We start from the raw sequence: 14,876 nt of genomic DNA on the forward strand, positions 1-14,876 counted from the left end.
ACAGATTGGTGACCAATTAAAGGGAAAACCAAAATAAAGTGTCCTAGAACAGCTTCACTGCACCTTGGCATAGATTCTGGGACTCTACTGAAGGGATTTACATCATTTTTCAAAAAGATATGCCCTCATTTTATGTTTTTAAGATGTTAGTGGAGAGTGCTGTCTTACATACTGGTCCAAAATCTTCCACAGATGATCCACTGGGTTGAGATCCAGTAACTGTAAGAGGCACAGCATGTGGTTTTTAATACTTCTCTGTGAAATGAAGGCTGAAAGATTGGTAAAACTGAAAACACGTTTACTCTAATTACTTACTCATTCCCAAAATCACTTTTTAAACTGCCTTTCCATGAAAACAAATCTTGAAGTTTCGCACAACAATCCAGTGCAGCTCCAAGATTGTTCCACACCTCTGCCGTGTTGTCAGTTTGTTTTGAGTCTGTTTATCCAGGGCTTTTGCACGACTTGTTGTTTGTGGCTTTTAAATCAGGAATGAAAATATCTGTGTGCTGTGACTTGCTGCAGGTTTTTTAAAAATTGTCTGATTTCACAGTGGCTGACCATACACAGCCCATACTGCTGCTGCTGCTCCTGAGTTGGTTTATTTTTATCTTGAAGCCATTGGAGTCTCATAATAAAAAAAGTTCTGCTGTCTATCTCCCACTGAATAAATTCATGGCTCTACATGTTAAAGAAAATCCTACCCTGCCATAATGCTGCTGGGAGGAAGATAATGGTTTAAAAAACTATAAACTCATTTAAATAAATAAGACTTTCCTGCAGAGAAAAAAGAATCATGTAGTAAAAGTTGTTATTTGTTTTTGGGATATCATGTCAGTATATTTCTATGACACAGTAAAAAATGTGGAAGAAGCATCGAATGCCTCTGCATCACCTCGGCTATCAGGTTTATGATGTTTGTCTCTACCAAAGACCTTTTAAAAAGTGTGTCTTGCCACAACTTTACATGCTACAACTGAAGCGAATAATGCATGGCCTTTGTAAGACAAACAACTATGAAAAGATAAACAAACATTTTATGCAGAAGTGAAACCACAACATTCAGAAACGTAACACCTGAACTATACATGGTTGAAAGACACTATTTCCACCTTAAATGCTAAGTTTATTTACTATTTATTCATTTGAAAAAATGAATGAAATGAGTAATTCTGCATTGGTCAGGCGGTGCAGTTAGGTCTGAAAGGCAATGGTGAGAGACACTGTAACTCAAAAATAGCCACAGTCTGACAACATGACATGGCCTAATTGCACTGTGTTCCTGTGTTGATGGACTCGTACATTAACTTACATTTTATGGATCATCACCAGAATGACACAAAGTGGTAGGTAAGGACCGGCTGCTATGGCAACAAGTATCATACAGCCAGGATAGTGCTGGATAAAAGCTTTGAAAAGTTCCCCCCCCCCCCTATGCACACAAAATTACACTTTCTTTAGACACAACAGTGTGGTCAACGTGTAAATTCTTGGGAGACAGAGTGATACAGAGCTCCATCGTGCAAATGATACTGCATTGTATTCATCTCCAAAACAAATCCTTCGCAGTTCAAGCCATCTGTAAAATTAGAGGTTAATCACGGATGATTACCTCAGCAAAAAGTGAGCAAGATTTGTCCAGCTCACTTGCATATCTTTTATTAGTTTACAACTTTAATGTGTTATTGATTTGCAGTGGTGAAAATCTCACCTCCCCTGTAGCATAATAATGAGGGCGAGGCGACGGCAAGGAGACCATTTATCTGTGTCAACATAGTGCAAAGGGAAATTACACATCTCTCCCTTCCTTATGTTTGAGTCTGAGACTGGGGCCATTTCAGAGTCCATTACACAGGCCGTCTTTGAAATCCACCCTGATGTACAGTGACCTAAAGGGCTTTGTGAAATTGCGTGAATGAATGGCTGCCAACTGCCTGACTCAAGGCACCAGCTTTAGTTTACCTTCTAAGAAAACAATCAATATGCCCTCTCATTTTTACATTGCATGCCACTAAGTGGTACATGAGGAGGAGACTGAGGAGAGAGTGCATAAAAACAAACTTTTCTTTTAACCCAAACTGAAGTTCATGTCCTTCATTAAAATTTTACGTATTTACTATATATATTTTATGCACATCAATAACATGCCATATACTGCACTGTATATCGCTACTTAAAGGTGGAGTCAGCGATTCTGGAGAAAGATTCTTGACAATGTGCTGTGAAGTTCAGCATGTTAGCATGTGCCAGATTTATCATCCCTCTTGCCCTTACTGTCCTTCTCTTTTTACATCCATGGAACTTTCCCCTGTCCTGTGCACAAGCACAATGCCCTCTGTTGGTGCCAGGCTAGAAGAGTGTTGTGTGACTTGGTCCGAGCCACACCAGATTTTTGTTTCAGTGGACACACCGAATAGATAGTTGGCAGACCTTGAGGAGATATTAGCTGAATTTGACGAAAAGCGTATTGGATTAGAATCACTGACTGCACCTTTTATAGTGTTAGATTTAAATATATATGTTAAGTATATAGAAAATTTTACAAAGACTGTTTTAAGATATAAAAAACAATATAATTTGAAATCAAATTTAAATCAATTTAAAATATTGTGTACAAAAGTGACAATGTAGTGGGGCTGAATGACTTGGGGAAAATTTCTAATTATGATTTTTCTGATTTGTAATGCAATTCAACTTCTAATAATATTTTTTTTATATATTGACTCCAGGCCTGTATTGGTGGTCAATATTCTAGTAAAGTTGCTAAAACAATTTATAGAAGAATTGATCAGTTTAGCAATTTGCATTTAGTGAGATATTCCATTAACTGTACACTTATCTAATTTTCAATAACGGAATCCAAAGGTAGGGTTATATTTATTGATAATAGCATAGCTGTCCATGAATGATAATCATGAAAATCTCTGGGTCAGTCATTTATTACTCTACGTAAATGTTTTTGTTCTACAAACTGACAGGACAATCTGTGTCACAACGCCGATGAAGAGCTTATGAAGTGACAAACTTCAAACAATTAATTTAAAACAATTTGCTTAAAAATGGAAGATTTAAAATAGTGGTTAGTAAGGTCTAAGTAACATTTCCAAAAACACGACAACATGTAAAAAAAATATATATATATATATCAATATTTCCAAAAAAAAAAAAAAAAAAAAGAACATTTCCCAAAACACATTTCAGAAAACAAAACATTTGGTGAGACTCAAACCAGAAAATGCAGGTACTATTGGGCAATTTTATGTGTTTGTCAGTCTGTGACAAATGTAAATACTTCTTCTGTTTGATTTCTGGTGGACTGAATGCCTTGCAGCATGTTGCCGCCTGTCCCAGGTGTGGAGTATAAGATCAAATAAAACTTTATTTATTCCTAAAGGGAAATTGCTGTGCAGCAGTCTACACTGTGCATAGCTGCTACCCCGCGGTCCTTTCTGCCAAACTCCCAACTTATGAGACTACTTTTGCAGTGAAAGGAACGGCTAGCACCTGAAGGTCCGTCTCCGAAGCTGCTGTCTGCTCTACTCCCAGGTAAGTAGTCTCATAGGTGTTAGTGAGGTGGACTAACGTTACAGAAGCTTGGAAAATAGCAATATGGAACACTGAATTTGATGAATTTACGTATTATCATGGATCTTGTTACTTTTATTGCCCAATCTCGCCCTACGATACCCCCAAAAACACAGACACAAGTCCACAGCTCCACATCCAGGGGTGTGGCTACATGGTGGTGGGGAAAAATTTAATCAGTCATACTCTGACAGAAGTGGAAGCATTTTACAAATTTGGTGAATTAAATTCGACAGAAAAATCCTAAACAAAGCGTTTCAATGGCATGACAGCTGTGGAGTAAAATTTAGTGTCAAGGAGTCTGGCAACAGTTGACGGGGTCAGCAGCTAAACTGCGTCACTGTGCTTTCAGACAGACTTTACAATGGGAAACTGATGCAGTTATGTTTTGCTCTCCTCAAAGCCACCAGACTCCATTGGCAGAAACAATAGTTTTACTCCAACGAACATAATAAGTCTCTGGTCCTTCGCTGCCCAACCATCAGGCAGTTAGTTTGTGGTATTGTTTGATTTTGAGAACCGACCTAACTGTGCCGGTTCTCTTGTCTGCCTGTCTAAACTGGGAGCGTAAGATCAATAGCACTCGATTCTCAATGAAGGCTCAGTAACGAAGGACGCTCAGCAGCATCCCCTCTGCTTGCCCTGCACCTGCCCCAGGCCCAGCCGGTGCCTTCACAGTGCTACAGCACAAAAGGAGACAGAAGGAAAGATTCAGCAGAGGAGTCATGGATAATCCTGCATAGCATGTATGGGAATGAAATATAATATATTTAATAATTAAATACATTTCTTGTTTTTATCCTGATGGTGAGAATACATCGCTAAATTTGTCACTAGTCGCTTTTTATAAATAAAGTTGTTAAATCTAGCGAGAAAGTTGCCAAGTTGGCAACCCTGTTTAGGAGTAAATAAAGTTTGATTTAATCTTAACCTCCTGACCTGTAAGGGGCAGCAATATGCTGCGAGGTATCCAGTCCACTGGAAATCAAACAGAAGAAGAAGTACTTACAGTTGTTGCAGACAGACAGATGTGTATCCAATCGGCAACAAGGTCTCGTTGTCGAATAGTACCTAACTTTTCTGGTTTGAGTCTCCCCAAATGTTGTTTTGTTTTCTGAAATATTGTAGTGTTTTGGGAAATGTTGTTGTTTTTTGACCCTCATGGCCACCGTAGTTCAGTATCTACGAGGCAGTCTGTTATTCATACCCAACAACTAGGCCTACCAAACTAGTTGTTAACTACCCATCATAAACTAACACAATAAGACAATCAACTAGACGGTATATCTATCTAAAATAAATAAATAAATAAAAGCCAAACATGCAGCGCTAAAAGCAGAATACTTGCTTCGCACCTCATCACTCTGCTGGCATTTGAGGTAGTGTGTAAATTCATGTTGTTCACCTTGCAAGGAATTTAAAAATATACGCTGGCCTCATGAAAAAACGCTTTTCTTTTGACAGGTCAAGGTGGTGCTGTCACTGCAGCTTCACTTGTTGCTATCTTCTACAGTACGTGTTGCTGTTGTTCTTCCGTGCTGGTAGGAGTTCTGTTTTTTGGTATTTAAGGACAGATTAGAGCACTTGAAGGCGTGCATGGTGCCACTTTAGGTACAGGAGAACTGCATCCCCTGTGCCTAAAGCACCAACAGCACTGGAGACTAAAGAGTACCATCACGTTTTCAGAATTTTGTCATTGACGTGGTACAGAAGCATGGGTTTTTGTGACAACCCTAGCTTGCTGTGTGCCTATAAGTATCGTTACATCAACACTGACTGAAAGTCTGTGGCACTTCTTTGCTGGGCATGTAGAAAAGAGCGCATCTATCTCTGGTGTGTCCATCTAGGTTTTCTCTTTTCTCTTGACCGCAGGTAGGTCAGAATCCCAGCAGGTGCTTTATCTATGGCAGCCTGCCTTGCACATATTCTACCTCTCGTTTATCACTGTCTAAACAGTTGACAAGTAGTGCAGTGGATATGGATCATCTTAGACAGTCAGATAAACCACTCCCAAAGGCTCACTGTGCACACATAGCCAGGCATACTGTCATAAGAAAAATGAGAAAAGAAATGAGCCCCAGAGGAATCGCATACATATTGTAAGTCAGTGATTCTCCACGACCAGGCCGTGACCTGACACTGGCCCGTGCTGTGCTTGCAACTGGGCCACAAAGATGTAACATGACAACAGCAGATGACTTGCGCAAAAACGACAACCCTGTGCAGGCTCTGAAGCTCTTATCTCCAAGGATCTATGTTTTTACAATGGGGGCCCCGCAAGTAACTCTCTTCTCTTCTGTTACATTTTGAAAACTGCTAAAGTGTGTCTGAAAGAGGATTTGTCTTGTGTGTACTGTTAGGTTGTCAAATGTACCCTGAAGTACACCAGCTTCCAGGTAAATGACACGTCTTTGCCTTGCATCGTCGCTGGTTTCTGCGTGCATGCTTCAGAGGCTAAAGGATGGATGTGCGGTAGCTGGTTAACCTTCACAACTTTGGGGAGTTGGGCTCCCATGTCCAATCCATCAATTGATCAAGAACGCAATGAGACCATGAATCTTACTTCACTTTTCTTGTCAGCACATTGCAAATGGCCCTTGCAGACGTAATATCATGTTTGCTCAGCCTGGCACTTATTCAAAACAGAGGCAGAAAACTCTACTTGCCTTTCCACCTCTATAACTTTATTTCTCTTTGAGTGTGTTTGAGTATTTCCATCGGATGGACGCAGACAAACAGACCAGTAGACAGACTGGCTCCATCATGATGACTATTCACTTTGCAAAAATGTTAGTTCAGAAAATGCAGTATACTTGTCACTCTGTGAAAAGACCAAATAATTGTATGGACTCACAAGGAATGAGGAATAAGAAATCTCAAATTCTAGGATATTGGAGCTCGGCTTACTTTCACTCACGAACTGTTTCTGCTATTTTTTCAGTGTTATCTATCATGGTCCTTCCTGTTTTGTTACAAAATCTCTCAACACAGCAGTTCACCACATGTTGTGAGACACGTAATTAAAAGTTTCATAGCTCTTTCCTGCTTCTTCAGTTTTTAAGACCATCGAAAACAGAGGAACACTGCAGTACATGGTTACCGAATGTAACCCTGTATGAACTGGCTTTGATCCCTGCAAAGGTACCTACAAATTGGGGCTTTCCTGCGGTGTTGTAGCAGCAAGATATTTCTCTGTTTTATTTTTGCAAAACACAGATATGAGTTTTATTGCAACGCTCGTTTCAGTTTTGCCTGAACATGAATCTGTTTAACTAAATGTGAACCAGACTTTCTGGAATTTGTTTGACTGTAGCTAAATTAATGCTGACCTATGGGAGCTTGGATGACAAAGTAAAACCCTCTCCTTCATCTCAGTCAAAGTGTTGTGTGCACAAAAAGCCTGGGGCAGTGAGAAATAACGTCTCCAACAACGCGCTCCGCAGCAGAATGTGAATCTGAAGGTCTGGAGCCTAGTTTTTAAAAAGTAACATAGTTGGAAAGGTTGCTGTGCAGACACAATGTCAATGACACTGCTTGCGGCAATGATCTTGTTCCATACGTGGGCAAACTATGCATAATGATTATAGAGTAATGTAGCCTTGACAGTTAAAGTTTGGCCGCAGCTAGGTAGATTTAGAAATAACTAGACATCTTGCTCAACTGCGTAATTGTACATTCAGGTCAACTTTAGATGCGATCAGTCTTTTAACTGACATAGATCAATGACATCATCAATTAGCCGCATCTAACATTCCAGACCTCTGATTCGCTGCCCACATTTCAGATTTTTCAGGGGTTCAAGCAGTTCTGGTGTTCTTATTGATGTCTTGTTTCCCTAGCTTCCCTACAAAGCCAATCAGAACTTTGTAGGTGGCGTTATCAATGGCATCCTCTCTGGCAAGAAGTACCTGTAGCTAAAAGTACAAGTGATTTTTTTCCCACTTCAGTAAGCATCTGTGGATCTACGCCAGCCAACACTCCACTGCAGCCCTCCACAGATATGCCCTAAACACTCAACCTTGAAGATTGTCAGGTAATGTATAGTGAGAGTGGAAATCAGGAAGGTGAAGAGGTACACCTGAGTGCCATTAGCATGCCGTGTTTATCGTGTGAAGGACATTGTTAGTGTAACCTTGAGCAAACGACTCTACCGGCTATATTAGCACAATGAATATGTTAAACATGACCTATGAAGGCAAGGAAGAAAACAAAAAGCCTGCTCAGCGCAAAGACAAAACAGCCTAACTTTAAAAAAAAAAAGAAGCCGTATTTAATGTACACTATGTTTGAGCATTCAGTCATGAGTGTGGCCATGCTGCAGTGACGGCTGGCTAAATGAAGTAGGACAGATGCAGAGCACGACAGCGCTGTTCCTTCCCACTCACAGGAGAAGAGACTTCGTTAAGGACTAGTGATTGTCACTCTGTCCCTCACTGTGAGACAGAGAGCAGCTGATGATAATTAACCTTCAGCACCATCAGCCAAGACCTCGGAAAGGCAATGTCACACAGACCCCGAGAGCCGGGCCGTGTATTCACTCATGCAACACACAGGTAAATTAAAGGAAACTCAGTACTGTATTCTTACTACATAAAAAGCACAAGATGGTACTATGTCTTCTAACTGAGGCCATTATCTAAAACCCAGCAGACTCCTTTGACAAACACAGTAATTCTACTTTGCAAAAATTTGGGAGTTGCTGGTCCACGGCTGCCTCGATCAATTAGTGTGTAAGGTAAAGTGGTAAAAACATTCCAAATATAGCGTACACTTAAGTCTTTTCAGGAGGATGAAATATTTTTTGCTGCGGTCCCATCCACAGCAGAACATTGCTTTACTTCAATGCCAGTAGATTTGAAGGACAATAAGCAAAGCAGCACAGTACGCAATGAAATGAGCACAGCAGAAATGTCAGATGGGTCGGACCACCGTGTTAAACTATGTATCTTTAAACGTTGAAGTTACAGCTGAAAATGACACCAGAAAGAAACAGAAGAAACAAGTCTGCCCATTTCACATATCTCCACAAGTGAAATCAATTTCCAGTTTTCTACCCAGAAGCAGTTGTTATGAGCCCGACATCATGGTGATTCAATCTATAGTGCACAAGGTAGTTGCCTAATCTTGTTTAATAAGTGCTTATGCAGAGTGGCACAGTGGCGGAGTGGTTAACAACGTGGAGGTTGCATGTATTCTCCAGGTTCCTCCCACAGTCCAAAGACATGCAGGTTAATTGGTGACTTTAAATTACCAAATGGTGTGAATGTGAGCATGAATGGTTGTCTGTCTCTATGCGTCAGCCCTGTAATTGTCTGGCAACCTGTCCAGGGTGTACCCTGCCTCTCGCCCAATGTCAGCTAGGATAGCACCCCCCCCNACCAAATGGTGTGAATGTGAGCATGAATGGTTGTCTGTCTCTATGCGTCAGCCCTGTAATTGTCTGGCAACCTGTCCAGGGTGTACCCTGCCTCTCGCCCAATGTCAGCTAGGATAGCACCCCCCCCCCACCACCACCACCACCACCCCGACCACCACTAACAATGTACCAGAATAAGCAGCTATGGATAATGACTGAATGAATGTGCTTATGCTTAATAAAGCTTCTACTCGTAAAGTGTCCAAGTGACTTTGCCAAACCGCCATAATTAGTTCAGTGCACCTGACTGCAATAACTTAATTATTTTGTACAAATGAGACACATTTAATGGGAGTTAATCGAAAAGAAGGAAACACACAGGCTGCATTTTTAACCAGAGCAGACATTTTAAGGTGCCAGCTAAACACCTACATATTGACTCTGACTGACCAGAATGTGAAGCTGGAAGATCCCATCAAACGACGTATATCGCAAATTAAATTGCTAGTTACAAATCTCTCATCACGTCACATGCAAGTCATCTTTCTGAACTTTCATCTATCCAATCACAGTAATTTCTCACAGAGCTGCGGTTCTGGTGTGTGTATGATGATTAATAGCCAGCTCCCATTTCTGCAAATGAGGTATTCACCCTTACTTTTTAAGTGCCACTAGTAGCTTAATTATCATTATTTGTTTTGTTAGTAATCATGTAGTATTTAACAAATAGTAGTGGTAGAAGGCAAGCGAATTACCATAATCATAAATATTTATGACTATACAATTCCGTGTACCATCTTAAATTAGGGATTTTCAGAGCCAATCTGCAGTTTCAGTAGCGGGGCTAATCAAGGCAATATTTGAATGATTGCTATATATATTTAGTGCAATATGTATAATTAAGTATAGAGCATAAAAAGCCTGATGCACCTCCAGCCATTTGTTTATTGTAGCCTCGATGTCAGCAAATAGCAACCTGTGGGCCAAATCTGGCCCCCTGACCAAGCTGTAAATTTATGCATACTACGCATACTATAAATCTGAGTGAGATCATGTGTGGGCTAATTCAAAGAAGATTAAAAATATTAATGCTCAAACAAAGGGACTGAAAACACAAAGATTTGTGTCTCTGCTGCAAACAATAAACCAGTATTGGCCCCCAGTGTGCTGAAAAACTGGCCCTTGGTTGAACCTAATTGCCAACCACTGCTCCAGGTACGCCAGCTGTCAACAACGCCCCACTGTGCTCTGTTAACAGTGGAACTGTTTCGTTAGGCGCAGCACTGCAAACAAGTGAACTCTGGAGCGCGCAAACAAATAAACAGCAGCCTGTGAGTGAAGTGAGCAGCGCCATTCCACCCATCTCCGAAACAGAGCTATGAAACGGAGCCATCAAATCCACAAACAGACACAGGAGGACACAAAAATTAAATTTGCACCAAATGGCATTTGGAAATCTACCAGAGTTTGCACCTCCGCCGAGTGCAGCACGAAAACACAGCCATAAAGCCTTGCTAGTGCCACTAAAAATAGAAATGTGGTGTTTTGTGTGGAAATCCAGAAGAGGAATAGACTGAACATCTGTGACAGAGATTTTACCTTTAGGCCACTCTGCTGTTATCTGAGCCCCCTCCTTGCTTCAGAACAGATCTGCTGCTGGTCTGGGACTTGGTCGAGCCCTTTCTGTGCTGTCCTGATGCTAAGTGGTCTGCGTCAAGCTGCTCTGATCTGCTGCTCCCTCCACAGCACTCTATCAAAAGCAAACTAAACATTTTCCAGCGTCTCTTTTGGGTGGGTGATTTGTTAAAAGTAATATCATCAGACTGCATTTCAACATAATTGAAGGGACTTGGTCTGGAGCAAGTCGAGTCAATAAATGTATACAACTCAAATCCTAAATTTGCCTCAAAGGGCTTTCATTACAAAGCAATATAGTGTTATTGGTTTCCGTCTGAGCAATAACTTAATGTTATATTTACTGCTTTTTAGCTGAATGATATCACAACAGTGCAATCACATAATGTGATCATTTTACAAATGTCTTGGTGAAATTAATGATCCCAAACAAATTGTCAATAACATTTCTTATTGAAGATTTTAGTTTAATTTATCTTTTAATATAATGCATAATAGTTAAACATAGTTTAATACTTTAAAGGTTCAGTGTGTAGGATTTAGGGGGATATATTGGCATCAATAGAACATTATATAATGTTTTCTTTAGTGTTTAATCACATGAAAATAAGAAGTTGACGGGTTTTTGCAGTCAACAAATCCTCTAGAAAGCCACAACTATTTTAGCTTCTTCTTGACATGTTCTTTCAGGCAAATTTTCTCTGCTACCATCAGGGCATCGTAACGCTTTACCTGCTTGTAAAACTATCTGGCATTCAAAATCTTTTATTCCCTCAGCTATCCGTCTTTTAAATTCCCTGTAAATTTTTGTTTTTGTAGTTTTTACTGTTTTTTTTTTTTATCTGTTGTAAGATCATCTGTCTACTGACTTTTATTAGGCTATTTATAGATTCCTTTATTCCAACTCCTTGACATATTATTATTTCGGCTTTTTATTTTATTACTCATTTATTTATGTGTCTACATGTTACTGTATGTTATGTTATAGTATGTGTGTAAGGCAAGCTGTTCAAATAAATTGTCCCTGGTCGGATTAATAAAGTTGTCCGAGTCTGAATCTGAATCTGAATTAGAATGAGCTGTTCATATCTACATAGGGAGCAGGTCCTTGTCCACGGACACCACCATATTGCACTGCCATGTTTCTTGCTACCGAAGCCCAGAATAGACAAACCATCTCTAGATAAGGCCATTCGCATGTTTGCATCAGCCAACATAGTTAGCAGCCCCTCCGTGACAAAACAAACAGCACTGGAAAAACACTGATTTAAAGGTGAAACTGCTTTATTAAGTGTCTTTACCTGTGTTAATCACCTACTCTGTTTATTTTGGAAAGGAAGAGACCTCTGTGGTTAATTCGGCTCCTGCTAAAAATGTCCTGAACATCTGGATGTCAAGTTATTAAAGAAAAGGTGAGCACACATTTACAAGGTGCTGGGCTAGCGTCTGTCTGCGATGAGCCAAACAGCATCAAAGAAACACCGATTTGTAATGTGAAACTGCTTTATTCAGTGTTTTTACCAGCGTAAATCACCTGCTGTGTTTATTTTGGAGAGGACGAGACCTCTGCGGATAATTCAGCTCCCGCTAAAAACCTCCAAACAGTTACGCTTGGCACAGGAGAGAAGTTTAGCTGGTTGCAATCTCACAATCCTCACTGCTGGATGCCACTAAACGCTACACACTGCTCCTTTAAACATCAATTTAATCAAGAATATAATTATTAACGTTGACTTGACTTCAGCAAAGGCAGCCAGGTGACTTTCATCAACACTACTACCACTAATAATAATGATAATAACATCCATTATACGTAATTAAAAGTATTCGCTCTAGTTATTCTAACCTCTACATTAATTGAGTCGCAATGTGCTAGGTAAAGTTAGTGGCTCATGTCAACACTTGCTGGTAATTAAGACAGTGGCTTTTAAATTTAGCTCAAGCTATATTTCGTGTTGCAGCTGTACTATAGAAACGTCTTGTCTCTATCACATTTGTTACCTAAATAAACTGTTGGGAACCAGCAGAACCTTCAGCCTGCAGGTGACGACGTAACATACAGCAGGTACATGAGACACAAAATGTCTCCTAAAGCAGAGCGGAACTTTGCTACTGGCTTAAATATTCTTCAACACAAGACGGGAACTAAATTAAAGATAACATACCTCGACCTCTGACCACCTTTGACTTGTTTCAGTGACGTTAGTTGTTTATTTCCTAAACTTGCATCACTGCGCGTGCACACCCGGTACACACTGACATGGTGTGTTCAATGAGCCTTGGAAAAAAACGGAAATGTGGAAGTGGACCATTAATAAAACAGTAGCCTACCTCTTAAATCCAGAGCATGACCTCATTGTTGATCACCTGACCTGCATCGGTTCACTTAGATCTTTAGTGATTGTACATTTTCTATTATTTCCAGCCTCAGTAATGCAATAACCTGATGTCCTAAGTGAAGTGAACACACAAATAGACAAAATGGACTCTCTCCTGTAGGCTAAAAGGCAAAATACAGGAAACAGTAGCTTGTAAAATGATCTTAACTCAAGGTCAATGTATTATCTGGACCTGTCTTTTTCTGTGGATTGAGTTTGGTCCATTGTGATGGAACTGCAATTTCAGTCTCCATCTCATAAAAGTAGCTTTAATAACTTTTTTATTCTAACCATCTGGCTGTACAAACCTGTGTAAATGGCTGTCCAGTAACACCAAATTAGTCTTAATTTGGCCACCCCTAAAGACTAATCCCCACATGCTGGTGCTGCTGGCTTTCAAACCCTACACTCTATTTCAGAACAGCTAGAACTGGGATTGCCAGACAATAAATTGTTGACATGCGCCCAATCCATAATTGCACATTAACGCCAATCCAACATGATCACCATTCCCAATTAATGAGCTGTCGAGACTTTAAGTGTTCCTTTGGGGCGTCAGCTGTAAAGTTTGGCATCAAATACAGTGTGCACCTGAATTGCCGGGCTGCAGCTAAACTTATGAACATGAAATTGATACAGTGGCGCAAATATCTGACTTATAACAAGACAGCAAGCAAAGCAGTTTGTGTTTATGGATGCAGCATTTATTCATTTTGGGATCAACACAAAGTACTTGAGCTTGCAGAAACGCTAGCAGCAGCTGGCACCAGTGTTGCACTAACAGGTGGGTACCATGCAGTTGCCAATAAAGTCTTCAGCAACTGTTTTAGTGAAAAAATGGAGACTAAGCAAAGTGCAGATAACTTTCTTTTCTTACACATGACAGAAAATATAATCAAATAGTAGGAGCAACCTTTAACCAGGGGTGCAGATGAGCCAAACCCACATAGAGACATCACACATTTACATTTGGACGACAAAATAATATGCATTAGTAGATATTAACATGGATAATCAACCCATTCAGTCATATGCAGATGCATTTGTTGAAAACACATCTGCTGTTTTTATTTGTGGTTATGACCATTTACTGCCTGCGGGTCAAATGCTTCCCACATTTTAATTTACCGCTGCATCACTTCACAGCACATTAATTCTTTGAGAGGATAAACAAAAAGGGGGTTTGTTTGATTTGGCAAAGCAAAAACCTGTGGATGCCACAAGTGGAGCCAAAAACAGACACTAAAATGAACCACAAGGTGGTGCCAACAATTAGCTCATGCGTTTCCCCAACCATCCCCTCTCACTAAATCTCATTACAACATCACGTTCAGGTTATTTGTTTCCTTTTAGTAAAAATAAATTTAAAAAAAAATGAGTAAAAGTCTAAACTGTCCACATCCAAGTCTGGACGGAGTGTTAAATCAACACTTAACCACACCAGCGATCGATCATCCCCTTATGAATTTACGCTTGATCTGTATCACTCCACTTAAATTGAACACTTTATCACTGTAAGTCGTCCTATCATCCGTCACGACTGAAACGTCCTCGGCCTCTGCCTCCCACCAATTAATGATTTCACTCCCTGTCGCCAATCTCTGCTGCACGAGGACCCCTTTCTCCCATTCAGCCCCAACATGCAACAATTAGGCTACAGCAGGAGTTCACCAACGCAACATATAGAATTAAGAAAATGTGCAGGGAGAAATCCGGCAGAGCGAGTGTGTGGAGTCACAATCAGACAGGTAAAGACACCAAATCACAGCCAGCACATGATGGATAATCAATGTCTCAACTTCTGCTGTACAATGAAGCCTAATACTACAAATGAGCTTTCACTGACGCAGTGTATTACCTTCATCACATTTTTACGCATTCAGTACATTTCCCACATGATGCTTTTTAATGCGTTTTTTGAC

General features: G+C 40.2%; 1 protein-coding gene across 1 annotated transcript in view; it reads right to left on the minus strand.

Annotated features, from left to right (window-relative positions):
- The window catches only part of LOC126401207 (glutamate receptor ionotropic, kainate 4-like), a 432,132-nt gene extending 419,198 nt beyond the window's left edge, over window positions 1-12,934 (minus strand). The window contains exon 1 of the mRNA XM_050062325.1: window positions 12,742-12,934. The gene's annotated coding sequence lies outside the window, so the exon portion shown is untranslated. The remainder of the gene's footprint in view (window positions 1-12,741) is intronic.
- Between the last annotated feature and the right edge of the window lie 1,942 nt (window positions 12,935-14,876).

This window comes from Epinephelus moara, chromosome 2 (genome assembly GCF_006386435.1).
Source record: "Epinephelus moara isolate mb chromosome 2, YSFRI_EMoa_1.0, whole genome shotgun sequence".
Classification (NCBI taxonomy): domain Eukaryota; kingdom Metazoa; phylum Chordata; class Actinopteri; order Perciformes; family Serranidae; genus Epinephelus; species Epinephelus moara.